Consider the following 27,711-nt stretch of genomic DNA (forward strand, 5'->3'; position numbering starts at 1 on the left):
GTTCCCTTTCTCTGTACTTTTGATTCCAGTGATACAAAAATGGAAGATAACGTTCTTTGCTCATCCATATCCCCTGTCGTTATTTCAGACAGGTGCTTCTTCTCACACAAAGCCTCAAGTCACTCCCCAGCCCATTTCCAAGGACTGATGCCCAGGCTCCAGGACAGCAGGATGACCAGACAGCCTGAGAGCCAAGTGGTTTTGGAAATGAAGCGAACTTGGGATGGGGAGCTAAGGGAAGGGAGTACGTGAGCACCTGCCTGCAGATGTTCTCGGTGCCCAGCTGCAGAAATGCCAGTGGTGCGTGGCTTGTTCTAACTAACATCCAAAACACACCCAGTAACCAACAGGCACCTTCCAACAAAACCGCATTTCTCACCAGACAAAGTCTGCCTGCATCTTAGGAGCTGCCCAGTGATACACACACAGAGAAAAACTTTAATTAAAGAAAGATGCTGGGAAGAATGTAGCTACTGCTTTACTGAAACTGCAGGAAATGAAACAAGAGATGCCAGCTGATGTGCTCCTGGTCTCTAAAATCTGCCCTCAGTAAGACCTGGAAGGAGCACAGCTGCTCTAGGGGTGCAATGAGGGCAGATTCTGGATCACATAAATTTGGATTTTTTTCCTCTTAGCAACTTAATGCTCATGAAATTACGTAACAAATCTGCAAACCAATTGCCAAATGTCAGAAGGTGCCCTGGTTAAAATACACACGTCCCCTAGAATGTGCCAGATTCACAAATTAGCCATGTGTTATTTATAGCTCCTCAAGGCACAATAATGAAGAAATGGTAATGAAATCTGAAAGCCTGAATATCTCCTGTGTGTCAGAAAGCAAATCCCACGAGACCCATCTGCAGCCCACACTGGGGGAAAGAAAGAATCCTTTCTAAAGCAAACAAAAACCCTACAAACAATGTCCCCCACCTCTGCAGTTTTGTATTTGTTGTTCCCTTTGTAAAATTAAGCTGCAAATTAAAACCCCACCATACTACTTCCATTCATTTCATCATAATGATACCTTGAAATTCCTTGTTTTTATTCCCCATCACCGCAAGGTGCATCCCAAATGCTTCAAAGAGACAGAGTCCTCTTTATTCCCTGTTTCTGCCCATGGAAGGCTGAACTCATGTGCACACCAACTCCTGCCCAGCTTGCATGGTGAGATGGAGCTTTAACTCAAAACTCTGATTGCTCCACATCCAGACCCTGCATATTTACACCACCCTTGTTTACTTCTTCCCTGGTTCAGTTTCCACCATCCACATGCCAGTGTCTGCAGGGCCTTTGCTCGGTTGTCTCTGCCCCTCTCACTTGCCACAAGTGACTTCCTGCTGAATTCTTTTGTCCCACATTTTCTCTGTCCATTGTTGATCAGAACTGTTACTCTGCTTCCCATGTGTGTTTTCCCTCCTTAAAAATAAGGTATTAATATCCTTTTTCTTCTTTGCTTGTGGCCATCTATCCATCGTATCCTCTGCAGAAAAACCTTTCTGAACAAAGCTGTGCTAATTACTGCTCTGAATATTTTACACTCAGCCAGTTTGGTGCAGCCAGGCTGTAGCACTGCAAGACACAAAGAATCCCTCACGCTGGAACGTGAGTTCCAAGCAGCACAGAACAAGGATGCATGAAGGACACTGCCTCTTCTCTGGCACATGGAGCAGTTATGGGGAATGAGCGGGGCTTGTTCCTGGCAGATGCAAACACCACACACCTGCCCCAAACGTCTGAAGGTCCATCAGAATATCTGCAGGGCTGCAGGTGCACATTGACACAACCACCACCATCACTGCCTTTCCACCCCCAGCTCAGTAACATCCTGGCCTTTCCACCAGAGCCTCCATCCATCCATCCATCCATCCATCCATCCATCCATCCATCCATCCATCCATCCATCCATCCATCCCAAACTATTGGCTTTTTCTCTCCTTTTTTAATCTGCCTCTCTGCCCCCTGCATTCATTGCCATTTTCTTATATTGTTAGACATATTTTGAGCATTGACAAATTCTTGGAGGCATCTGAAGGGGCAAAACAATCAGGCCAGAAGAGGAGCTGCATCTTTGTGTCACTTGTGCAGACTGACTCTCAGCCAAGGGTGAGCAGATGGGCCTGTGCTGCCAGAACACGTTCCGAATTTAAAGGAAATTGCACTGGCTCTTGCTGGCTGCTGCAGTAGCACTCTGACCTCTGGAGCCATCTCTGCCTCTGCCCTGTGCTCAGAGGTGAACTCTGGTAGGGTTTCATCTGCTTGATTTAAAACTTTGGTCTATGTAAGAGATGTGAATCATAAAAAATGAGTTTAAAAACTAATATATTAATTTTTTCTCTCATCTTCACTAAACTTCCTTTTCTGCAATTCTGTTTTTTATTATTCTGGATTTAGTGACCCTCTGACCTTTGCTTTTGAAGACAAATGTGTAGCTGTAAATGGTAAAAACACAAAAAGCACCCCTGCAAAATACATAGTTTTGTCTCATCTGGTTTCAGTCTCAGATACAAGCAGGAGACTTCCACGGGAAAAGTCTCCAGAATATAGTTCCTATGGAGATGCAAGAGTTGAACACAAAACCCTTGTGGATTGATTTTAGAGGTCCGTGGATATTTCAGGCTGAAGGCAGACTTCATCCACCACTCCATTTTGGACTGAGAAGCTTTAGGAGGGCTTTGGGCCTGTGCCTTTTGTCCCTTAGGGATGGGAAGTGTCACAATCCCGGCCTCGCCAGGGCCAGCTGCTGCGGGATCCCAGGCTCCCTAAAGGGGGAGTCTTCCCGGGAAATCCCTTCCTGCCTTCCCACAGACAGTGCATGTCCTGCTGGCTCACTGTGCCACAGGCAGCCAGGCATCCTCCAGCACTGGGATGCTGGCAGAGACTGGAAGCCTCTCTTTTTATGGAGAGATCAGAGGTCAAATGTCTTGACTTCAAGTTTCAAATTGCCACTGTAAACCCGTGCTTTTCCTGTTGTGGTCACTGCAGTCTTCCAGACTGGATGGAGACACTGGGTGCCAAAGATTGCCTTTGTTGGCAGAAGCAGACTCCATAAGCTACGGTGCTGTTAATTTTTTCAGTTCTCTTGGCTTCCTTAATATCATTCAGCTGTTTCTTTTCTTTATGGGTTCCTTGTTCTGCTTGATTCCCTTTCACTTTGAACCTCCACTGATGCTGAGGGTTTCACACATTTGTTATCACACTGTGCAAAATGCTGCTGGAATCTTTGTGCAGACTCTCTGGTGACAGAAAAAGGTTATCATTACCACCCCCCTTGTATTGTGGCTCCAGAAATCTGTGCCCATGCTTTGCAGCCACCCATTTTGCACTGGAACCTGAAGAAATCATTTTGTTGTACTCACTACAAGAGCCCTTTCTGTAAGAGGTGTCTTCCTAGCTGTCCCTTTTTAGAGCTGGTGCCTGCGTAATGCAGAGCTCCCAGGAGGGTTTGCAGTGATTTGCTGCAGTTACCTGTGCCTCACCACTGGGGCTGCTGCCTGGCACCGAGGTGAAACCATCCAGGCTGAAAGGAAAAGGCTCCGTTGGGTTGGAATGCAGAGAGCAAAGAATGTCATTCAGCGAGGGCAGGGATGGAGGAGCTGCATCCACACTCTTCCAGTCACCCAATTACTCTGTTCCTGCCTTTCTCAAGGATCTTAAACCCTCCTGGAGCTTTTGTGGCCCCCATCCTCCATCTATAGAGGCAGAGAAGACAGAGTGAGCTCGCTTTCCTGCTCTCTGAACAGTTCCCACACTTCCATTAATTCCATCTGCTTTCTCTCTGCTATCCCATCTTCTGAACAATCTGTGCCAAGGATCAGCAACTGCCCAAATTCAATGGCCACTGACTGCTATGGCTCAGAAATATTTCCATGTGAGCAGCAGGGTCAGCCAGGGCACTCCAGCCAGCCATGCAGCCATTCCCCACTGGCACACAAGGAGCAGCTGGATATTAAGGCATAGCTGTGATATCCATATACTGCCCACATGCTCACTTTGGAGAAGCTGGGGAGACTGGTGCCCTGCAAACAGGGTTAAATGGAAATGATTAAATAAACCAGAAAAAGAAAAAAAAGCCATCTAGTGAGTCTATTGGCTTATTGTGCTCCATATTCCTAAAAATTCACTTGGCAGTCAGGAAGGACACGTGGGGTTTGAATCATTTTCTGCCTTTACACTTTCCCTGCCGCCAGAGCTAGCATGGGGATGTTCTTCAATAAACAAATCTGCTCTTTTCTCTCAAGGTGTGTGTACACTCTGAGTGCATTGTAACATCAGATTTTTCACCAGGGAAATGACAAAACCCAACAAACCCAACAGCCTACATTGCTGAAAACCCAAGAAGCTAAGCTGGCCAGGTCTCTGAAACATGGTATGAGTGAAAAGAGAGATAAATAAAATAAAATAAAAATAAAATAAAATAAAATAAAATAAAATAAAATAAAATAAAATAAATACCCCATCCAGCACAAACTGGGAAGTGAAGGAATGAGGGCTTTCTTACTGAGGCTGTCTCCACTTACCATCCTTTTGAGCATGGCATTATCCATTCTGCACTGAGGAGGCTCCCAGGCCAAAATTTAAAAGGTGACTGACAAACACAGGAGGCCAAAAGGAAGGAAAAGAATCACAAAGAACCTCTGGAAGAAGCCTTCTGTAAAGCATGAGGGACCCCTCCTCTTTTTTCCCTCCTTAATTCTCTTATAGCAGGCAGTATTTCCCATCCCCCTTTTCTGAATCTCTGCAAGGTGCCAGCTCTGTGTTTGGCTGCAGGCAGGCTGGGAATGGTGCATTAGAGCTGCTGAAGCTGGGAGGCACATTTCCAGTGAGTAAGAACCACACTTCCATAAATGACACACAAAAACTGCATTCCCCAAGCTCAGAACACGTGAACAGATCCCTGGGTCAGTCCCATTCCTGTGCAGGGCTGCTTGGGAGTGGAGCTCTGGGAGCACAGCTGGGACACAAGGGACACTGTTCCCACGTTCTCACAAAGGCCCCAGGGATGCAGGCTCCTGTGTTTGTCACATTCTGCACCAGCCTGTGGGAAAACCTCCATCCATTACCTTCACTCTTCCAGATGCTGTCAGGAGCTGGAGAAGGGCAATGCCTCCTTCACCTGCAGCCTGCAGGAACAGCCAAATCTCTTTGGGAGAACAATCCCATCTGCACAGGCACCTCCTGCCTCTGAGTTCTGTGCATCCTTCCCTCCAGCAGTGAAACCCCTGTGAGGGACACACAGCAATTCCCTCTCCTGCAGGAAAAGCTCATCCTGCCCCTCCAAACCAAACTGTCCCTTGCTCACCCATGGTACACGCTCATGGTTTAACTCCTGTTACCATTTCCATGTGAAGGATTATCAATATTTCCAATAAAGATGGGCTGGAGACAAACCAGCATCTAATTATTAATTACATTTTGACCTGCATGCCCAGATGGGTATGAAAAAACCTTCACTCAAGAGCAGTTTTTCCTTAACTCCAGCAGACCCTGGATTTTTCCACTGAATGTTTTCATTTTCAGCTGCAATCACCAGAAATAACACTAATGACTTTCAGTGCAGGGCAAAAATAATTAGAGGCAGAGCAACTGTCCAGCTTAGATGCTTATGCTAAGAAAAGACTGAGAAAAATCACGCAAAGCTTGATAACCTGAGGGGAGAAAAAGCAAACAAGCACAGGGGTGAGGTCCAAATCAAATAAGAAGTAATCTATATTTTCCATTAAAGCCATTGTGGAACTGGGCATTTTGCAAAGGTCTTGATTGAAAACCATGGCAAAGTTAATGGGTTTGACTCCAATGATCCTCAGCACTTCAATAAGGAACAGGGAGAAAGGAGGCCCACGAAAGCAGAACTTGAAAAGAAACATTAGTGCAACCATACAAGAAAAAAGAAACAATTCCAATTGCTCTAGGAAGGAGTGTAAATTGCCTTCTTCTCAAAACTAGACGGAGATTCAAGAGTGCAGCATCTCATTACAATTTCAGCACTGTATTTTTGTTATAAACAGCATGTCACTAAGATTTACCAGTATTGTCTCAATATACTGAAAGCTTTATTATCTATTCTTTGACAAGTGGTACTTTTCTAATTCTTTACTTTGAATAAAAACCAGTAGAGATGCGTACTGAATTGAAAGCTAATTAGCACATTCATAGGTGTCAAAAATTCAATAACTGTTGTACTCATAGTTTTGGCTTCTTCTGTGGTCAGTTTAATTAAATTTGTTGATAAAATAAAGGAGGATATAAAAAATTATTAGTTTAGGTTAGGTTTTTCAAAGGTAATTAGTAGTTAGAGCCCATTAAACTAAGGAGAGAATCAGACCAGTAATTTCTAGGGCTTTTTTAATGTTGCCCTTGAAATTTTAGTATAATCAGCAAAGAACAAGGAGCAGTCATGATCCAAAAGAGTTTTCTGGGATCCAGGGATAAAAAATATTGTTGAGGTGCTGAGAAACAGGAGCTCAGAGCTGCAGAGGCTGCTGACAGCCTCTTACAGTGGGTGCCCTGTTTCAGAAGCTGTGATTTCAAAAGTGGCAAAGTGGGTCATAAATGCTACTGAGAGCTGAAAATCAGGAGATGAAAACCACTTGAGAACACTGAAGTGTGGTGGGTCTGATGACAGCAATCAAAACACTGTCCCATTTTGCTGCAGTTTATCTTGAACAGCAAGATTAAGGGAAAAAAGCCAAAAAAGAAAAAAAAAAAAAAAAGCCACATGATCATAAACTGTGAGTGTGCATAAATGTTACAGCCCTGGCAGGGACTGCACAGGCACTGACCCCAAGGGTACCGTGGTGTCGATCTGCTTTTGTGCTGGCAGCCAAAACCCCTCCTGCTGCTTCACTCCTGCCCAGGATCTGAATCCCTGTGGGTTTGGCACTGAGGAATGCCTGCTTCCCACCAAGTATCTGCAAAACCAGTTCCATGCCTCCCATCCCCTGAGGTGCCTGTGTGTGTGCCCTGGCTGGCGTGCCTTGGTGCATGGCCAGTGGCACAGCACCGTGACATTTGTCCCCTCGTCACCACGGGCAAGAGCGTGTGCTCAGAGCACCTGGGCACGGCCTCTGTGGGAAAACTTCTCCTGGCTGAGGAACCACAGCTCCAAGGATCACTGCATGAACCTCTGCAGCTGCCCCACCAAGTGCAGGACAGCCCATAAACACACGGGGACACTGCCAACAACAGCTCCCATCCAAGCATTCCCGTGGGGCTCCTGGAGCAGCAGAGGACAGGAGAACAAGCAGCAGGTGACAAAGGTTGGGTCATGCCCACCTTAGGCCAAAGTGACTCCGTGCTCTGCAGACACCAGTCCTCTCTTCCCTCTGCCACTGGCTCAGCAAGCTCATCCCAGTTCATCTGGGAGCTGGGCTGTGCACAGGAACTGTGGAGGGCTTCAGCAATGGATCAGGTGGGGATATTAAAGGCACTGGAAAACAAACAAACACACAAAGAAAAGAAACAAACCTGAGTACCAACAGCAGTACCCAGTGCAGATTAAAAATACAAATAAACAAATAACTTCATGTGTTATTTTCTGTTAAATCCCAATCCTCAGGGATGAGTTGAGCACCAACGTGCACATGCCTTGTTTATTATCCTGTGAGCTGAGAATTGAAATAAAGTCTCAGAGCAAATAACCGAGACAAGATTCAGTGATGTGGAGTGTTCACTGCCAGCCTTTAAAAGCTGCTCTACCTGCCCCTCCTGCTGAGGAGGTTTGTGCAACACCCAGGCTCCACAGCTCCTCCTTCAGCAGAGGAAGCCACTGCTGTTCCACCCCAGCTTTTTGTTACACTCTCCATTTCTTTAAGCAGTATCATATAAAGCCTGTTTTCAAGAGTGAAATAAATAATGGGATTGAGATGAACTCTGTGCAAGGGGAGCTACAGGGCAGTGCTTCTGAGTGCCACAGCCTGGGAGAATCCATGGCAGGCATTTCCATCCCCACTCCCAGAAAGCACAGAGTGCACCAGCAGTTGCTGTAAGCACCTCTCCCACAACAACCATCACTGCTGCCCTCTGTGCTCTCCTGCTCACACTGCCTCCCTTCCCTTCCTGGCTGGAAATGTTCCATCACACAGCTCCCCTATGCACACCAAGCAGTGATGTTTGCCATTTTGTACTTTAGGAATTTCTGCAGGTTTAACAGTTTTAGAACAGACATTAAGCTGCTCTTTCTTGTGTTTTTTCTTCAGCTGTGAGGAATTCTTTAAATCTCCCAATGGGCACCATGTGACCACTGAGCTCAGTCCTTCAGTGGCATAAGCCCTTGAATATGGAGTCAAGAGATATTTTAGATGAGGTGTCAACAGTTATAGGCAACAAGCTGACATAAACCCCGAGGAATTTAACTTTTGAAAAACCTTAATTCCTGCTTTACTCCAGAAAGATCTCTTGAACCTTTTTCACAGCTTCATATGGCTCTTTAAGCTACATCAGCAGGATGTGCAGCAGCTCACAGACAGAGCAATTAAGTCACAAGCAAATGTATGTAAAAACACAGTGTAAGAACATTTCAAAAAATGGACTTTTCAGAAAATCAATATATTTTCACTGGGGTGCATCCCCCAGCATCACCACCAAATGCATTTTACTAAACCAGCTGCAGCAAAAGGAATCAAAGCCAACCACCACCAGGGAAAGCAATTCCATTCATCAGGAACCCACAGGGCCATTTCAAACAGCACAGCTTTTCACAAACAGCTCCCACACTCCTTGGACTCCCGTTTGGATCCCAGCTCTGTCACTCTGCACTTCCACCTCTGCATACTAATAAGAAGGAAGTTCTAATTCTTGGTGAAAAAGGGGATTTTTGTTTTAGCCAGGCTGTGAGTAGCATTATCCCAACCTGAGGTGAAAATACCAACGAATCAGCAATTCCTCAGCTCACTTCATTGCAATCCTGGTATTGCACTGACCCCTGAGGAAGGGAACCTTTCTCACTGGCTTCAGCAGCAGCAGCACAGGAGCACCTCTTGGTCTCTCAGGAAGTGGAGAGAGATTTCCTGCAGGTTTTCAAGCAGAGTTGAGGTCTCCCTTTAAGAGCAGCTATTACAGATGAGTGTTTAATTCTTTCTGAGGCACACAGCATTTTACAATGGAACTCAATGAAGTAGCTCTAAGGTATTTCCTGCAATATATTTCCATAAAAGAAAACATAAGCCACTAAAATGTCTCATGTAAGCAGTGAGGATTTAAGGAATTACTTAAACAATGAATGCATGAAGCTATTAACCTTCCTGGAGAATTAAAATGTGCCCCTCCATGATGAACCGAAAGCAGCAAGTCATTTCAAGTCTGCAGGACTGATTTTGTACACGTGACTGAAACAGAATTACAGAATCATCAGATTGTGCTGTATCTAGAGAAAACTACACCAGACTTCTAGACATGAGCACAGCTTTTATTTGGTCCATTTGTTACCTCCTGGCAGTGGTGCAGAGCCAGGGAGGTTATAATGTGGTAGTTACCCCCAAGTAAAGGCACAGCATAGTGAAATTAGCCTTTTTTTACTTTTATTTCATTGCAATATTCTGCTGTGCTGGAAATATTAGGAGGATCAGCATGACTAAATAAAATTTTGCTCATGCACAGCTTATTGGATAACAGCAGCAGCAAGCAAAGAGCCCTGATAGCAGACTAAAGTGGGTGCAGGTTATTTCTGTGTGTCAGGTATTGAACAGGAAAAGTTATAATGGGAAAGGCTGAGAAAACTTAAAACACTTTCTCTCTGAAACAGGTCACAGAGTGTTCTCTGTTTAAAGCAGCTGCAACACTGATACTGTGAGATTAAATAAAACATAAAAGGGATAAAAAATTACCATATATTTAAAACACACACAAAACCAAACCCCAAAGAGCAGAAATGAGAACAACGAGAGGCATTTTTTCCACTCACTCAAGTGTCCTGCTACTTAAGGAAGCCCTTCCTGGTGTCCTTTTGCATGTCCCTGATTTTGTGTGTCCCCATCACTTCATCTTCCACTGGCACCAAGATGTCACTGTCAATTAGCAACTGAGATCTTTGGGATCTCTGAAAGCAGTCACTTGGCCATCAGATAATATCAAAATATCATGACCATAATATTTATCAGTTTGGGTTTTTACCAACCTGTTCAGTTCCTGAGACACGTTCATTTTACACAACTAACACCATTTTGTGTCTGCATGGAGAGGGCCAAGAGCCCCTACACACCTGGTAATTCAGCACCACGGTGAGGAGGTGTGCAGCTGCTCAGGGCTGTGCACAAACAGCAGGTCACTGGCAGCCTCTGGGAGAGGAACCACAACAAGCTGAATTTTAAAGTAAACCGAGGTGTATTTTGCCTCTTGATGGAAGCTCTTTCTGAATGACCAATTTCAGTATTTTTCAACCCTTTCTGCTGAACACAAGACAGATGTACCTGAACAGGTGAGAACCTGGGCAGCCTCTGGAGTTTAACGAGCACCTCTGTGTCCCCAGCGCCCGTGAGAGCTCTGTGGGATGGATGTGAAAGGGATGGAGACAAATTGTAACTGGGAACCAGCCCCGAGGTGTGTCCTGTCCCTCAGAGCACTGACAGGAGCAGCTTTAGCCCAAATCCATACCTGAGTGCACCAAAGGCCCCTTGCCTGAGCAATGTGACAGCAGCACAAATCCAGCTGCTGATGCACATCAGCACCCACGGACACAGGACAGAGCTGTGAGCTGGGGAGAGGCCTTGGAAACTTCCCCTGGAGAAAGGAGAGCGGGGCTGGGCCCTCAGCGTGGCACAGACAGAGCTGACTGCTCATTCCCTCTCACACCACTGATTGCTCCTGGATTTTACTGCCAAGTCTCACCAGCACAGGATCCCAGAGATGACACAGCTCACCACCAACGAGCAGACTGCACCAGGAGATGATCAGCACTGGGACATCAGGATATGGCTCCAAGTTCTCTGTTTCTGTCCAGAGAGGCCAAGCTCAGGGGTGTGAATGTGCATCCAAGAAGCACAATGTGCAAAGTGAGGCAGCTGCTGCAGTAAAGGCTTCAAACATTTCTGTCTGTGACAGCACAGCCTTATATCCAAGTTTATTAATTCAGGTTTTAACAAATCTGCCCAGCTCAAGCTGAAACATTTTGAACTAAATCTATCTCTGAGTCCCTTCCTCTCTCTGTCAGATGGAAAGAGGAACAATCACAATCACAAATACAAATTTCCAATAATACCAACACCAATCTGTTGGTGAGATTTTAGTGTTGGCCTGTGCATCAGGACATGGGGTTTGACTGCAACAGCTCAGGGATGGCCACAGTGAACAGCAGAGTAAAGGGTGACCCAAACTGCTCTACTAAAAACTTGTCTGACACCAGAGTGAACAAGAGTTGGTGAAACAAATACTTAACTCAGCACATGGGGAAAATCCATGTCCTGTAGTGAACAGGGCTGGGCTCTGCCTACGAGCCAGCAAAGAATAAAAGGTACCCCAGAACGGGAGCCAGGCATTAGGCCTGAGAAGAGAAGTTTTGCATGACAAAGGGAAAAAAAGGGAAAATAAGGACGAAAAGTAAGTACAGAAAGACAATATTTTCTTAGCATAGAACATTTCAGTATTAATGCATATTTTACAAGCACACAGCAGCATTTGTTTCTTAACTTTCACTCTTAGTGAAACTGTTAGTAGTTGTCCTCAGTTAGCTACACCTATAGACAAAATCTGTGAGGAGGACACAGTGTGAGAAGACAGATAAATTAACGTTTGCCCCCTGAAATCACACACCTCCGTTGGAAGGGAAGATTTTAGCACACCCACGCGCTGCTAACAGCAGCTCTTGTGCTGCCTGATAACACATCCCCAGAGCCGACCCCTCTGCCTTGGAGGGCAGCAATGGGAGCAGGAGCTGCCTGCAAGTCCCAGGCTGGGATCACCTTGCACACAGCAGCTCTTGGCACACTCTACAAACGAGGGCTCCTGGCTGTGTGGCACAAACCTTCCCCAGCCCTGTCCTACGCTGAGCACTGAGTGCACTGTAATTCCAATATTCCTGTTCCCTGCTAACTGAATGTCACTCCTCATACATGTCAGGGGTTTGGGACAACACATACTTGAAGCTTTAGCCTGCAGGAACAGGTAATACACAAACCCAGCTCCTGGCCAAATCTTCCACACTGAGCAAATCTGACAGGGGAGCCACTGGTGCAGAATGAATGCAAATCAGGGTGCCAGTTCATTTTCCAGTCAGTTCTGCACATAACTGGAATCTAATCCAGTTATGGTAAATAGTGAAAATCTTCATGTAAGGGTAAAACATATGTAAATTGCCATTGTGATTCCTTAAACTAAACTGGAATCCAGCAAACGCATCTGGCTTCATTGTCCTCTGCAGCAGCAAATTCAGTTGCCAAGAGAAAATTAAAAATAATAATACCAGGAGCACACACTCCTCAAATGCGTTCTGCATCTTAAAAAATAAGGTCCCTGGATGCTACGGAAGCCAAGACATTATCACACAGGCAGAGTATCTCGGCACAAAGCCAGCGATCCGCTCGCACTCGGAGAAATGAAGCGGTGCCACTTCCACCCGAGCGCGGCAGCGCCGCTGTGCCGGCACCGCTAACGCAGCTCCAGCGGCCCCCGCCGATGGCTTCGCACCAGCCCCGTCCGCTGCCGGAGCTGCCGCTCCACACCGAGGCCCGGCGGGACAGCCCCGGGAGCGCCGGAGCCCCGGGCGGGCTCTGCAGGGACGGGCCCGAGCCGCGGCTGCTCCTCCCACGGCCCCGCACAGCGGCGGTGCCGAGGGACAGCCCCGGCCGTGCCCCCACGGGGACACAGCGCGGGCAGCAGCGACAGCGCGGGGAGCTGCCACCAAACCCTGCCGGGGCGTCTGCGCTATTTACTGCAGCCGGGCTTAAACCAAAATGTGATGCGGCTCAGTAACACCAACCCCTCAGGTTTGCTCTCAAAGTACCCCACAGAAACTGTACAAAATACTCTATGCTGACAATAAGCCAGGAGCCATTTGGTTCCAGAAAAAAAAGCCAGACACGAATTTAAAATCCTCTCAAAGGTTGGTTGTTTTGGTTTGGTTTTTTAAATTTCACAGCACTTTAACAGCAACTCAGTGTTTTGTTAGAGAAAATGAGATGATGCTAGAAATAGAAAGGATTCCAAAAGCATAGCGAGGACAATACAGTGTAGCTCCTGAGCCTCTTCTTCCAGAACAGAAACTTGTTTTTCTATTGTAACCCTGTTACACAGAAAACAAAAACAGGTTTGTGAAACCCTCGTTCATGTGTGTGCCTACTGAGCCACTGCCTTTGTCTGATGCATTTTTCTCTACTGCCCTCGTTTCACACTTCCTCAGCTCTTTGCCCAAAACCTGCAGAAGCCAAAGCACAGATTGTCAACAGTTCCTCCTGTGCCCCTCAGGCTCCTCCTGTCATCATCTGATTTAGGATCCTACACTGTACACTGTTACACAGAGCAAACCATGAACATTTGAGTTAAAACTCAAGAAACTGAGCAATGACCCTTACCATGACAATGCAGGACATGTAGAACAAATGACAACACTCCCCTGCTGTGGCTGTGGCTGTATCAGCAGCAGGACACACATTCCGAGAAGTGACCCTCTCCCAGCACAATATTTGTGACCATTCCCTTGTGGACTGCAGCTGTGCCTCCTTGTTTGTGTAGCAATCCCCAGTGGCTTCCAACAGCCACAAACTGAAAGGTTACAGGGCTTAAAGCATTTCCCAGTTAAGATATGTCTGTCAGGCAGCACCAGCTGGGCAATAACTTTTAGCCATAAATGCTCCTGAGAGCGGGAAGTTCACGGCCAAAGCCAAACCACGAGACATCACTTGATGTCCAAAATGCAGTCTGGGCACATCCCCCCTCTCAGCCCAGCAGTGCCTTACGCTGCAAGGTGCTCACCAGCAGCCTTGGGTCAAACAACACCCGCTGAGGGCAGCTGGGATGGCTCCCCAAGGCTCCCTCCAGTCAGGTGGAGATTTGTGGCCTCCTCTGAGCCTCCAGCGCTCCCTGATTTCATCCCCGTTCCATCGAACACTCTCAATATCGCTTTAGACTGGCTACTGAAATCACTTAGCAGCAATAAAAAAGAGAAGTGCCACAGAATTGAATCCCATTTTGCTCAGCACACATCTCTAAACTATTACCAGTGTGAAATGAAATCTAATGTCTCCCTCAGCAATCCCATCTTCTTTGTCCTTGTTTTTCTAGCAGTGTTATGATACACTAAATCCATTTGGACACAGCAGCACACGGCTCAGACCACACATTTCAAGAAGAGTTTCCCAATGCACGCAGCCACCACGGCAGGCTGCTTTTCAGCCATCACACTCTCACATAAAAATCCATTAACAAAAGCAGAAGGAGACAATGCCAACACTCAGTGTGCTGCTTTGGGCTGGGGCAGTTCCCTCTCTGCCCCAGCAGCTGCTATGGGGCTGTGTTTTGGATCTGTGCTGGAAAGAGTGCTGAGAATTTGGGGATGCTTTCATTGTTGCTGGGCAGTGCTCACACAGAGCCACGGCCTTGTCTGCTCTCTGTAACCCACCTCCTTTCCTTAGGTTGATTCTCGTGCTCATACAAAACAGAAATGGGATTGAATTCCTGCAGTTTCATCTGACGCCCTCTTCAGGGATGGAACTCTGCGGTGGCACAAATGCTATACAGAAAATGGGAGCTGCTGGGATCCAAAAGGCTTGGCTTCAGGGGAAGGACAGGGCAGCTGCTGTGGGCTTGTGCTGTCAGAGGTGCATCCCCTACGTCCTGCCAAGTGCTCCCTGATGCTCAGCCTTCCTTTCCCGCTGCTGGTGATGCCACCTCTTTCTCCCAAAGCACATCTCCTCGTCCCCAGCACTGGAAGTTCTGCTGGAACAGCGCATGCAAGGCAGGTGACTGATGTGCAGAGCCAACCAAGTGGTGGATGTGCAGGGCAAGTGAGGATACAGCGTGCCCCAAGGAGGGGCTGTGGGGAGGATTTCTGCACTGTCAATTACTGAGAACAGATGTAGCTTGCAGAGCTTGGGCAGAAAGCTCATCTGATTGCTCTTGGCCAAGTTTACATGATGGCCAGTCAACAAAATGCGATGCCCAAGAGACTGTGAAACTAAACCCCCTGGAAACACGTCCAAAGAATAAACCAAGCGTAAGGCAGCAGTGCACCAATAAACCAGCAGAGCCCCTCAGCAGTAACAGAGTCGGATTTGCGTGTAACGAGGCTGTTTGGGCCGTCTGAGTGCCCTGTCAGAGCTGTTCTGTCACAGAAACACACACAGCTACTGGCACTAAACAAAGCAGAGTCAGCTGCTAGTTTTTCTCAAGTTTAATGAAGGCTATTACCTCCTGCAGTATCTCTAGGTAGCTGCCTGGTGCAACGTCTTGTTGGATTGCATTTTTAACTCCTCACTATTATTTCTGGAGTTCCAAAAATGTCACAAAGACAGGATCTGGCACAGGGAGCCTTTGATGCAGCTCATCAGAATTATAGACTGACTGGTTACAAACTAAAAACTCCTCAACAAAAATAAAACACTGTTGGAAGGGAAGCTTGCTAAATATCTGCACTGCTATCTTGCTCAGTCAATAAGAATGGTGTATCAAACGTAGAAGTATAAAAATTAGCAAACTAAAAGCTAAAGGTGAATGCTAGTTAAAATGTAAGACAACAACAGGGAATATATTACTGCTCACAAGGCAGTGAACTATTTCATGTATGGACTTGCACACAGGTTTGCTCCATCTGACTTTCAGACCATCAGCTTGTCAGTCAAGTGCTGGACCAGAACACGAAGCTTTTGCTGGCATTAAACAGCATCTTATGGTGTGGAGCAAGGTAACATTTGGCAAGAATAACATTATCACAATCTGTCCTTTCATTCACGTCCAAAGTTCAGCAGAATCCTGCAGAAAATTGCACTTCCACCATTTTGTTTCCCATCTGTAACACAGAACTGCTGCTTGAATGAAAGCACTGAACCCTGCTGCCCAAAACCATTTTGGATGGGGAAATGGATAACTTCAAAACTGTCTATTGAGTTTCTCCCACTTTCACAATCAACAGGCACAAGGCATGGTTCAGCAAAGAGAATTCCCACACTAATGAGGCCGTGGCACAGACTGGCCCATGTGGCACTGACCCTGCAGAAGCACGAGCGCTCGGGTGGAGCTCTGCCCACAAGGGGAGCTCCCAGCTCCAGACTGGGAAAGCAGCAGCCCACAGCACACTCACACCCTGCAGGGCTCCATCTCGGGCAGGGCAGCTCCCTCTGCCCAGTGCTCACCAGGGACTCCACCTTTCATTCTCCATACCCAGGTGACAGGAGAGCTTTTCTCTTTCCTGAGATGGATTTCCTTTTCCCATTATTTCCTTTAAACAAAAAACCAAATCAAGTCAATGAAAATCAGTACCAAACAGAGAAAAAAAGATCTTGTTTTCAAGCCCAAACACAGACTGTAGGATGCAAAGTAAATGTTTGCTCCTAATTTTCCCTGATTAGACTTGAGACACTAGTACCAATAACCACTGCAATCTGCAGCTAGTTCCCTGGAAGGAAGTTTCACACACAAGCCACTCATCTTTCTTTAGTTTTTCTGTTCCCATGGGCACTGAAAACAGCACAAAAGGACTCCTTGGGTGAGGAAGAGTTGGGTGGAAGGACAGGCAGAAGGTGCCTTTCTGCAGTGCAGGTGTGAGGTGCATATCTGCACAGGTTCCCTCCCTTTCCTGGGCCACATTTCCAGAGACAGATGTTCCAGCTCCATGTATGGAGTTCTGCACATGTATAATCTGGGTGAACCTCTGGTGACCATTTATATATTAATAATATCCCTACTGCAAACAAAGGTGGACAGCTCTTAGGTGGAAAAAGACAGTTCCTCTGGGTACAAAAAGTCAGGCCAGCACTAGAAGCCCTGGTTTTTGGTGCCTCCCCCCAGCCAAGGCTGTGTTTGTGTCTCTCAGTTGAGTGTATGGCACACAACCATTGCACGTCATCTACAGGCTGTGTATGTTATAACAGCACCCTAATGTCAAAATTAAATTTATTTTGTGAGACACTGCTTCTTAAAGTGCCTTTTACAGACAAATGTGAAGGGAGACTGTTAGCATGGCTGTTAGGCCATAATAAAGGATGTTCCTGACTTGTCTCTCAATTATGCTTTTTCACTCTCATCCTGTGGCAATACAATTCCCTTTTCAACCACAAACCATGCTCATGACATACATACAATGCAGTAAAACTGATGCACATAAGAGGAATGGATCACATTAATCTGTGCAGTTGAATCAGAAGACAATGCAACTGCAGAGAATTTGTGATTCAGGGAGCCTCAGAAGATTGTGAAAGATCCTGTTGCTGCACATAACTCTGGCTGTTTGGTTTATGATTTACAGCAGATACGTTTTCTGTAAAACTTGCAAACATGAGACAAAACAGAGTTGTTTGGCTCGATTTTTTCCCTAAATAACTCCTTAACCTTATCATTAGAAAGGCTGTTCTCTCACCTTTTTTACCAGATCACATTGACTTACAGCTGTTGAAATGGGGACACAAACCAAGATCTTGTTTGTGTGTTTTGTACTTCCATGGCAAGCATTCATCTGCTGAGGTAAGACAGAACTGATGACTGAATTCAGAAACACTAATAATTTTTGTTACAAAAGAAATTAGTCTTCTGGACCAGAGAAAACTCTACTAAAGCTGGAAATGCTGGGGGAAAAATTAGAATGACAATGTATTCCAGGCTGTTGGAGTTTGCCTGGTCCCACACCTATAATTGCAATGCAGTATTTTGTTCTGCACACAAATGTTGACAACTTTGTTTTTCTCTAATCTGAATAATTTCACATGGATCTGAAGCAGTAACATCCTCATGGGAATTGGCTTAAAGCAATGAAGGGAGCTTTTACCAAATGTTCTCCAAGAAAAGCTGATATTTGAGTAGAACTGGGAGACAGGCAGAGCACTGAACCGGATATTCCGGGTTCCACACGGTGCAGCCTACAGAGACAAAGCAGATGTTTAGCACTGCTGTTGATACCCTTGTGCCCATGGGGAATTTTGCCATTTATTTGGAAAACATTTTATGAAAAAAGTCAAAAACCCCAGCACATCAGCAGCATGTGGTTTGTTATAGCAAATGTACGACCTACAGTGCTGGAGAACATCAGATTTCTCTTTTAAAAAGAAGGATTTAAAAAGCATTCAAACAGTTCAGCTTTAAAAAGCTCAGCCTTTGTTATCTCAAATAGACTGGGCTGCTGCAGCCCAACTATTTCTGAATAAAAGCAGTCATTATTAAAAAGAGGAGATTTGTAACAGCAGCCACATTACAAAGGAGACTGTCAGTACAAGCATCCATAGGAATAATGGGTGGGGTCTTGCATGATCAAGAGTAACTCCCACAGGATAAAATGAGGAATATGGGGCTAGACTTTCTATGCTTTTATGCTTTTTGTTCTGTGGGAAGACAATAGCTCTGAATTTTCCAAGTAAGAACTTATTTTCAGCAGGCTAAAGACAGCTACAGTTTTAAAACTCACTGGAATTGGGTGTTCTTGAGCCTTCAGGCATCTTTTAACCAGACCAAAGCAAATCACTGGCACTGCAGATAGGTCCCCAGTGCCACCAGACACACAGATAAAAGCAGTGGCTCTGGCACTGGCTGGCCACCAGGCAGCAGTGACCCTGGTTCCAGTGCCACCAGCCAAAGCCATGCTCTGCACACACCTCCCATCTGCTGCCTCTCTCCTTGCTCTGGAAGCTCCCTACAGTTTGCTGTAATCCCTCAGCCCAGCCCAGCCTAGCTCCATGGAGCACCAGGCTGGCAGGAAGCTCAGAGAATCACCCCTGTGGCAGAGAGGAGGAACAAGGAGGTTGCTGCTGTCCATTGTTTGCTGTTCTGAGCACAAACTCACCTGCCCTGGGTACCTGTGGTGCCTCTCAGCCCCTGACAACCTTGACAGCCCTGGCTGCTGTGGCAGGCACACATCTCTGCACAGGCTGGACACCACACCTCTGCTTTAACCATGCTGGAAACTGGAGCAGGGATCTCCAATGGCCTTCAGCTGTTAACCTCGGGAAGCAGCTTTAAAAACATCATTATTGCAGCTGTTAACAGTTTCCAAAAGGATGACTCCCAGGGCTGTGAGAGCTCATTGACTTCACACACGCACATCCTTCTCCGAGGTTAAACGGGAATGGTTTGTGAGCACACAGCTGAGAGCAGAATTACCTAATGAAGTGCACTTGCCTGAGCACACCCAGCTCACACAGAGCTCTCTAGCAAAGGTAAAAAGGTGCTTTTCATGTGAAAACCTGCTTTTGTTCCCAGCCTGGAAATGTTGATGGGAAATTGTGCTTCCAGTTCTGGGACACGTGTATGCATAAATGCACAGAGCTCTGTCAGCATTTACATCATTGTGGTCTCAAGGGGGAAAAGGTCTGAAAAACAAACCTGTTTTCACAAGGACAGAAATTAAATTACCCAAGTTTGAGCACATTAGTAACAGTGACAGCCAAACAGACTCACCAAGTCAAACCCACTCTGTTGAGAGGCTCCCCATGGAACAAGGCACAAAAGCCAAAAGGAGGCATCTCCAAGGCAATACTGCAGAGCTGGGCACTGATCCTCTGCACCCCAGTGATGAGAAAAGAGAGCACTGGGATACAGCATGTCAGAGGGGGAGCTGCAGGGAAAAGGTGATGGTGAAGCCACGGACAGCGTAACCTCTGTGATGCTCATGTGATGATGAATTCATTTCTTCTCACACCATCATTCCACATCACAGGAAGACATTTGATAAGAATTCCTCTGAAAATCTCCACTGAAATTCCAGGTGTGACTCTTTTGACTTAGCCAGTAATTTTTCAAACCACCTCTAAGGGCAAGGCAGACAGTATTTTTATACTTGGATTAGATCTGTGGAGAATCTTTTTGTGTATAGTGCAAGCTCCCTGGATTCTCTTCCTTTCTCTTCTTCTCAGAGGTGGTACTTCACTGGAATATCCATTATGGATAGAAGTTAATCCCCTTCCTAAGCACCCCTGCAAGCTCAATGTGCTCACCTCTTACACAAAAGAGCTCCAAGTGTATAAAGAGAAAACTGAAGAGAGACAACCACAGCTGCCCTGGAGAATAAGTTTCATGGCCTGCAACAGATCTTTCACATGATGCTCAATTGCACGTTAGGAGAAGAAAGAATAAAAAAAGACAAATATTTGTGTGCTTCTCATCCTCTGGGAGCCTGACTCCCAGTCTGACTGACAGTTCCCCAAAATTGCACCTCAAGAGCTTAGTGAACCCCTAAGACCTGCTCTCCTGCCTTCCTGCATAGCATGAGCCATGGAATTTCACCCAGGCATTGCTGTCTCCATACAGAACATGGTCTCACTAACAAAATCCAGCATTTCTGACTGGACAACTGCCAGCCCCCACCTTGAAAGTGTCACCAGATTGGATTGCCTACCAACACCCAGAATATGAGCTAGGAAAGGTCCTGCTAAGCAATGCTTACCATTTTAGATTGGTATTTCTGAAGTTTTTCCATCTCTTATTGAGCTCTTGAGAACATGTGAGACACCAGAACTATCTTCTGCATCTTTTCCCACTATACAAGAAGAAAAAAAACTGTATTAGCAACACTCCAATGAACTGGTACAAACCAGAAGATTTGTACATGATTGTCTATGCTCAAAACATGAGGCAGTGAAACACCAAGACAGAAGAGACATCAAGTCAGTATTATTATTGGATTTTAAAAAAAGGCAAGCAAACCCTTCAAACCTGTTTGTTAAGCAATGCTGTTTGGGAATACTCTCCTTGCCGTTCTAATTGCTTCCCCTTTGGGAGGAAGGTGGAATGCATGTGTTGATGAGACTAAAATTTCCTTCTAGAAGGGCTGTTTGACTTCTAAGTAACACTGAAACACAAATAACCTTGCCTGATTTACACACAAACTACTCTGAGGAGCCAAAGGCCTTCCCTGGCAAGAGCTGAAGCAACACAGGCTGTGACTGAAGCTCCTCAGCTGTCCTGCTCCTTCCCCTGCTCAGACACTTCACATCCTGCAGGAACGTGGGAATGGTTACTCACCATCAACTTGGGCAGAAAATTCAGTAACTTTTGAGTGTTTAAATGCCCAGTCCCAGCTTCTTAACATTTTGCTTCAGCAAAGTACTTCAGTGTTGATGACAGCAAGGGGAACTGGCAGAGTTTGTTCTCTGCCTTCTTTCACTCATTCTGTGAAGTTAAAAAAGGAAAAATGTTTATTGGTGCACAGTCAGTTTCCATCTAAAAACTGAATCTGATTGCATTTTGGTTTTACTTGGGATAGATCTCTGACAGAAAATGCATCTTTGTATTTAATTAATCCATTCAGGGACCCTAACTCTGCACAGAAGCTCACACTTTTTATGTAATTACTTCTAAGGCTTTTTTCAGCACAGCATGGCTGTCTCTTCAGATTACTTAGTATGTTTCTTTTCCTTTCTTAGTCTTTGTTGGTGGAACATCAGCTTTAAGCAGTGATTTCTGTAGGCAAGGCTGCCTGTTCCCTGTGATCCCCCTCTTCAGAGGGAACTCAGCAGCTTCCCTCTCTCCTCAGAGAGGATCTGTCCAGCCCAGGAAGGGTGACCAGCTCGGTGCACAGGCACAGAGCCTCTCCATCCTTCCTCCTGATGCTGAGAGCTCTGCGTGTGCAGCACGAGAGGCAAAGCTGTGTCAAGAGCATTCTCTCAACACCACAAGTGTACAAAGAACCAGCTCAACTCTCTGGTGCATCAGCTGTGACACTCACTCAGGAACCACTCTGTTCAATATTTAATCCTAAGGTTGCTTTAGCAGCTTGTTCAATTATGGGATGAGAGAAAGGAAGAGAAAAAATGGAAGGGAAGAAAAAGAGATGCAATTAGCCCAGAGTTCCTATCACCATCACCATTCATCACCAGCCTTGAGAAATCAAAGCTCTTTATTCTCTCCCACTCACTCCACTCATGTTTAGCACTTCCATGGCAAATACAGCAGATTCCAAAGGAGTGATGGAGAAATACTTTTCTTTAAGTAGCCCCACAACTCGAGTGCTGTTGTGAATGAAGGAGCTCTCTCTGCCTTAGCTAAGCTACATACAAGTACCAGAGCAGCACACTCAGCGAGGCAGGGAAAAGCCTCCCTCATTCTCTGCAGACTGTGACACAAAAAGTTCCCAGGAAAAGGCTCAGCTCCGCACTCCAGGAAAGGCTGTTGTTCCCACGCAGGCGGGAGGGGACACGTTTGTGCTGCTCTCAGGGACACCCTGACACTTGCACCCCTTCCCTTTGGCAGTGCAGGCTCTGGGAAGCCTGAGTTCATCAGGTGTTAGGGGTGTGTGTGGTGCCACCGAGCTGTTTTATCGCCCCTGGGGCTGGAAATGATGCACTGGGCAGGAACACACAGGCTCTGCTCTCTCTGCAGCGCCGTGGAAAGGAGCAGCTCCATTGCTCAGTGCCCATCACCCTCTGGAACAGATAGAAGGGAACCACTGCCAGGATGAATCCCTCTGCTGCCTCTGGAACACGCACAGGGAGCTGCTCCTTGAGCAGCTTTTGCTACTTATCTCTATCTTGTGCCACAGCAGCCAAGGCTGCCAGAGTGAAGAGGCTCTGGGTGGTGCAGATCATATCCCACAGCCTTTCCCTGGCACAGGTATAAAGAGCCTTTCCCAGGCTCTTTCCACCTGTGCCACCTCCTCCCTGGCCCTGGGTGTCCTCTCAGGGATACCTGTCCCTGATCCTGCCGGCGCTGCTTCACCTCACTGGCTCACAGAAAAGCACCACAGCAACAGCAAACTCTGAAACTTCGGGCCTGCTTGCCCAGCTCTCCTCCCCCAGAAACCCAGCAGGACTGCCCCAGCTCGCCCTCCAAAGCTGAGCCCTGTGCCTCTGGGCTCTGTCCCTCCAGGGCTGGCAGCCCTGGAGCCTGCCCGGGGCAGCTGCTGGTTCCAGGCTGTTCCTGGTGGATCAGGACTGCAGTGTGCTTCCCTGCCTGTGCTTTCACTCCTGCTGTCACAGAGCTCTGCTGCTCTCCCTCGTTCCTCCACCAATCCCCACTGCTGGCTACAGCATCATTGCAGCCCAATGCTCTCGTCCAGCTTCTGCAACATTTAAAAAAAAGCTTATCCAGGGAACACAAAAAGTAAAGGAATGTTACAAAAGCAGGCTTGTAGCAATATTGACAGATTGATGGAGTTAAAGGCCGTTGTGCCTGTGGGTTAAAATCCAGGGGAGCACTGACTGTTTGGGCTCCACTGACCCCTCCAAACCCTGCTGGCAGGAACAGAAGGGAACAGTCCCAGGGCTGGGAACAGCTCACTGGATGGGTCAATGGGCAGCTGCTGGGCACCCCAAGTGCCACCACCTCCCAGCACCATCCTGCCCCAGCCCCCAGCAGGAGCACTCCCATTTGTTTCATTTCCAGGCACCAGGCTTGCAGTTGTTAACTACTGTCCCTAACTGACTGGACACTGAGCAGTTCCAAAAATACCAGACTGCAGGTGGCAATTTTCTGTCAGTGTGAAATCTGACATCTTGGGAAATAAATGGTGCCTGGACACGTGCAGGCATTTCATAGCTTTTAGATATTAGCACCAACAATTATTTCTGCTTCACTTCTTACACTTTTGGTGAGTTTTAAATATTTAGAGTTCAGCTTGTTCAAAGATTTATTTTACTTGATTTTCGGTATTTGCCTTTTAACTGTCACACCTTCTTTGTCACTGCTTTCAGCATTCTGAGTGCTCACATTTCCAACTTACTGAGAATGCATCAAGGGGTTTGGTGCTGGTTCTGATACACAGATTCACTCACCCCATAGTGAATCATTTTCTCACCTTCAAATACCACTGAGAAGCCCTGGTTACAGTGCTCTCCTCAACAACTGCTCAGGTAGCCGACTCTGGTTTTCTAGAATAAAACCCCAAATAAGCCAAACCTAAAACCTAATCATTTTTCCCATTTTTTCACATCAAAGGGACCAGCTGACTCTGGTTTTCTAGAATAAAACCCAAAATACCCAAACCTAAAACCTAATCATTTTTCCCATTTTTTCACATCAAAGGGACTTGGGGTGCACAGATTTGGTGACACGTAGCTCCTGAGCTCCCTTTCCCTTTCAGGCATGCTGCATTTCTGCTTATTTCACAGTACCCCTGCACCAGTAGCTGATTTCCTGCTGTGGCCCAACACCTGCACTGACCTGTGGTACACTGCAGCCTGAGAGAAGCTCAGCATTTCAGCCTCACCCCTCTCACCCTCCTGGGCACTGAAATACGGAGGGGTGAGGCTCTGGCTCGAGGCTGGCCTGCTCCTCCTGCAGTGCATCCATCAGCTGCCAGGCCTGGGCTCTGTGCCAGCAGGACCTGTTCTTTATGGACTCACACACGGCTCAGGTGCAGGGCGAGGCTGAGAGCAGCTGGAGCTGCACACACCGGCACAGACTTCTGCAGGATGGAGCTGTTTCAACAACAGGGCCTTGGGCACTCACGGCTGTGCAGCCCAACTTTCAGCTGGGTGTCAGAGCACTGACTAAAAGGTGCTCACTCTGGCAAATGCTGTCTTTGTTGTAGCCTCGGCCACCACCACCACCCAGGCATCACGCTGTCCTTCACACACCCACCCAAATTGCTGCTGGGCTCTAAAGCAACAAAGGGCAGGGGCTCTCACAAACAGCTTTTGATCAAAATAGCAAATAACATCAACTTGCATGAAAATATATTTCAGTGCTTGCTTGATATTTTGTTTTTCCTCTAATAAAAAGGCAATCATAATCTCTCACAGACTGTTGCTCCCTGAAAAAAGCATATCACAATATGCACTGACTGCAAGTGCCAGATTTCAATATTCAACACAGCTGTACTTGTGGAGACCTGACAGAGAAAATTCCCCTGCTCCCCCTTCCTCCTCATTCAGCAAATCAGGCAGAGGATTTTGAACATAAATTCAGAAAGTATTTTCAGAAACAGAATATTTCAGCAGTTAAGACTGAGGTTTTAAGCAGTTCTGTCTCTCTGCACCTTCTCTTCCTACGCCTTGGTGGAAATGAATCAAACTCTTAAGCTGCTGCAATAATCTCTAAGAGACAAAACAGATGGAAAAAATAATGGGATAAAGTACTCTATGAGTAAGATTTTGGCAACACAAACCCAATGCTTCTGTTTTTTACCTAAATGTTTAGACTTGCAGCAGGCAAAACCGAAATTAAATTGGTTTTGTTTTAAATATGTGGCACATTTTATATACAGCACACTTTTCATATAAAAGAAGTTACACTGGGAAAAAAGGCTCTAATAAAATGAAATCCTTCAATATTATTCACCAGTTTTGCCAAGAGCCCCCAGAAAGACAGAAGCCTTACCCAGACGGGCAGACACTGCAGTCCCCAAGGCCCAGAGCAGGCCCAGAGCCCAGCCCCAGGCAGAGGCTCCTGCAGGGCTCTGGGGCAGGGCAGTGCCCAGGGCTCCCACCACGGACAGAGCGGAGCTGCTGCAAAGGAGCCTGGAGCAGCAGCAGCTTCTGTTCCTCTTCTCACCTTGTCTGCCACTGCACAGCTCACCCTGCCTGCTCTTACCCCAGTGGCCCTGCTTTTGCCATCCTAATTCCCCCTTTTTGGTATTTATTGGACATTTTCTCCATCATCTGCCACAGCAGCTGCCCGAGTCCTCATTTTTTTCTTTACAAGATTTCTCCACTTCTCACACTGCTATTTTGTTATTGCAGCCACACCTGAGGGTCAGCCTGGACAGCTTGGACATGACTTCCTCTTGGATTTCTGGATGGCTCCTGCAGCTTCCTGTATTTCTGTTCTGTTTGTGCCACTTTGTGCCTGGGCACTGCTGGGTCTCAGCAGCCTCTCCCACTGCTGTCCCCAAGCTCACAGCCAGGGCAGGTCGGGTGTGTGACTCTGATGGGCATTATGAACTGCAGTGAGATGGATCCACCTGCTGAAGGAAACAAGACTAAAAAATAGCCAAGTACGTACCCGAGGATCCCTGTGCAACCTCAGACCTACAGACTGAAATACCTTGAAATAAATGCATTTTAGGGAACCTGTTTTGACTAAGAAGCAGGGAAAAAAGAAATTAGAACTAGGGCCATGAAAGCCCATACTGATATATAAGTAAAAATGTGTGCATGTCTGCATGTAAAATCATGCAGCTTAAAAGCACACACAGCTTTGGGGCTTTTTGGTTACTTGGTTTTAATCTGTTCAAGTCCTGATCCTCAAACTGGGTTTTCCATAATTGGTTTTAGCTCAGCTATACTGCACTGAATTTAGAACCCTTAAACCTTATGTTGTTTTTTGGAGACGAATATTACAATCAATTTCATTTCATACTGGTAACAAGTGCAAGACTTGAGCTAAATATTTACTGTTAGGAAAAATGTAATGCTTTTCTTTTTGAAGCAGAGCAGCCACAACATTGTCTGTAAATGTTTGTCCTTTCTACTTCAGTATTAATAACCACGTTTTTGTGACCTCATTCAAGAAACCCACAAGAAGCTGGCTGTTCTTTTTGTCTCGTGTTTGTGCCCTTTTTCATCATTTCCTATTTCTAATAACCAGTGATGATAGGTAATTACTTAACAGATGGTAAAAGCTCTTTAACTGCTTTTCAGGGCTACTGAGCTCTGCTGCATTTTGGGAGCACTAACTTCTGTGACTTTCCATCTTCCTTGGGTCACTCCACGTTTGTTCAGCCATCATTAAGTACTCAAGGGCTTGAAAGTTTTGTGTTTTTTTAAATTGAGAACTGGGGGTTAGTAACATGCTGCTTCAAACCATTGTTATTTCCAATACTTCTCTTTCGTGAGGCCACTCTTACACTGAGACACCACAGCCCTCTGTGCTCCCGGGTGTGATGAGCACAGCAGCCCAGGCAGCCCAGGGCCTCTGACCTTTGGCCACCACAGATGCAGATTCTCTTCCTCTCCTGCAGCAATAAACTGTCACATCAGTAACAGCAGGCTGGGGGGAAAATTCAAACCTTGAAACCTGCAGGGGTTGGTCTCGTTAATGTCCTTACGCAGGCAGGAGAAATTCCACATCAGAGAGGGCAGAAGTGAGGCATGAAATTCCCAGCTGAACACACCCAGGAGTTAGTGACCCTCTCCATCCTTCCCTTGCACTTGGAGCAAGCTGCACTTGAACCACAACAAGTGCTGCCTAATGACTCAAGCTCCACTGCACAACACCAGCAGCTCTGCTGCTGCTGCTGCTTTCCCAGTTCTAACAGCTTTGTTTGTCTGGCTCTCTGTGGAAATGCCTGTGAGGAGCTGTGGCTAAAGACACAAAACTGACTTAAAGAAAAATTTACTGTGGCACAAATTAGCAAAGACTATGTCTAGAAACAAATAATTCATTTTTATGATTGCTGCTAAAATAAACGCTTGCATTTTGCATGAGACTGTTAAGTGGAAATAATAAACAAATAAAGTCAGTGTGGTTTCTTCAGCTTTGGGATCAAACAGCCCTCCTGGTATACAGCTATAGCTACAAGTGATGGAGTTGTACATCTCTCATCTGATGCAAAGAGCTGCACACAGATTGCTGGACACACCACAGATGAGCTCTGGCTAAGTGTGCCCAGAAGTGTGATTCACTGCTAAAAATAAATGTTCACAACTGATTTGTTACTTAAAATGAAATGGGTATGTAATATAACAAGTGGATTCTAAAGCAGAGGCT

The sequence above is a fragment of the Onychostruthus taczanowskii genome, unplaced genomic scaffold (genome assembly GCF_017590055.1).
Source record: "Onychostruthus taczanowskii isolate IOZ18803 unplaced genomic scaffold, ASM1759005v1 scaffold131, whole genome shotgun sequence".
NCBI classification, from domain to species: domain Eukaryota; kingdom Metazoa; phylum Chordata; class Aves; order Passeriformes; family Passeridae; genus Onychostruthus; species Onychostruthus taczanowskii.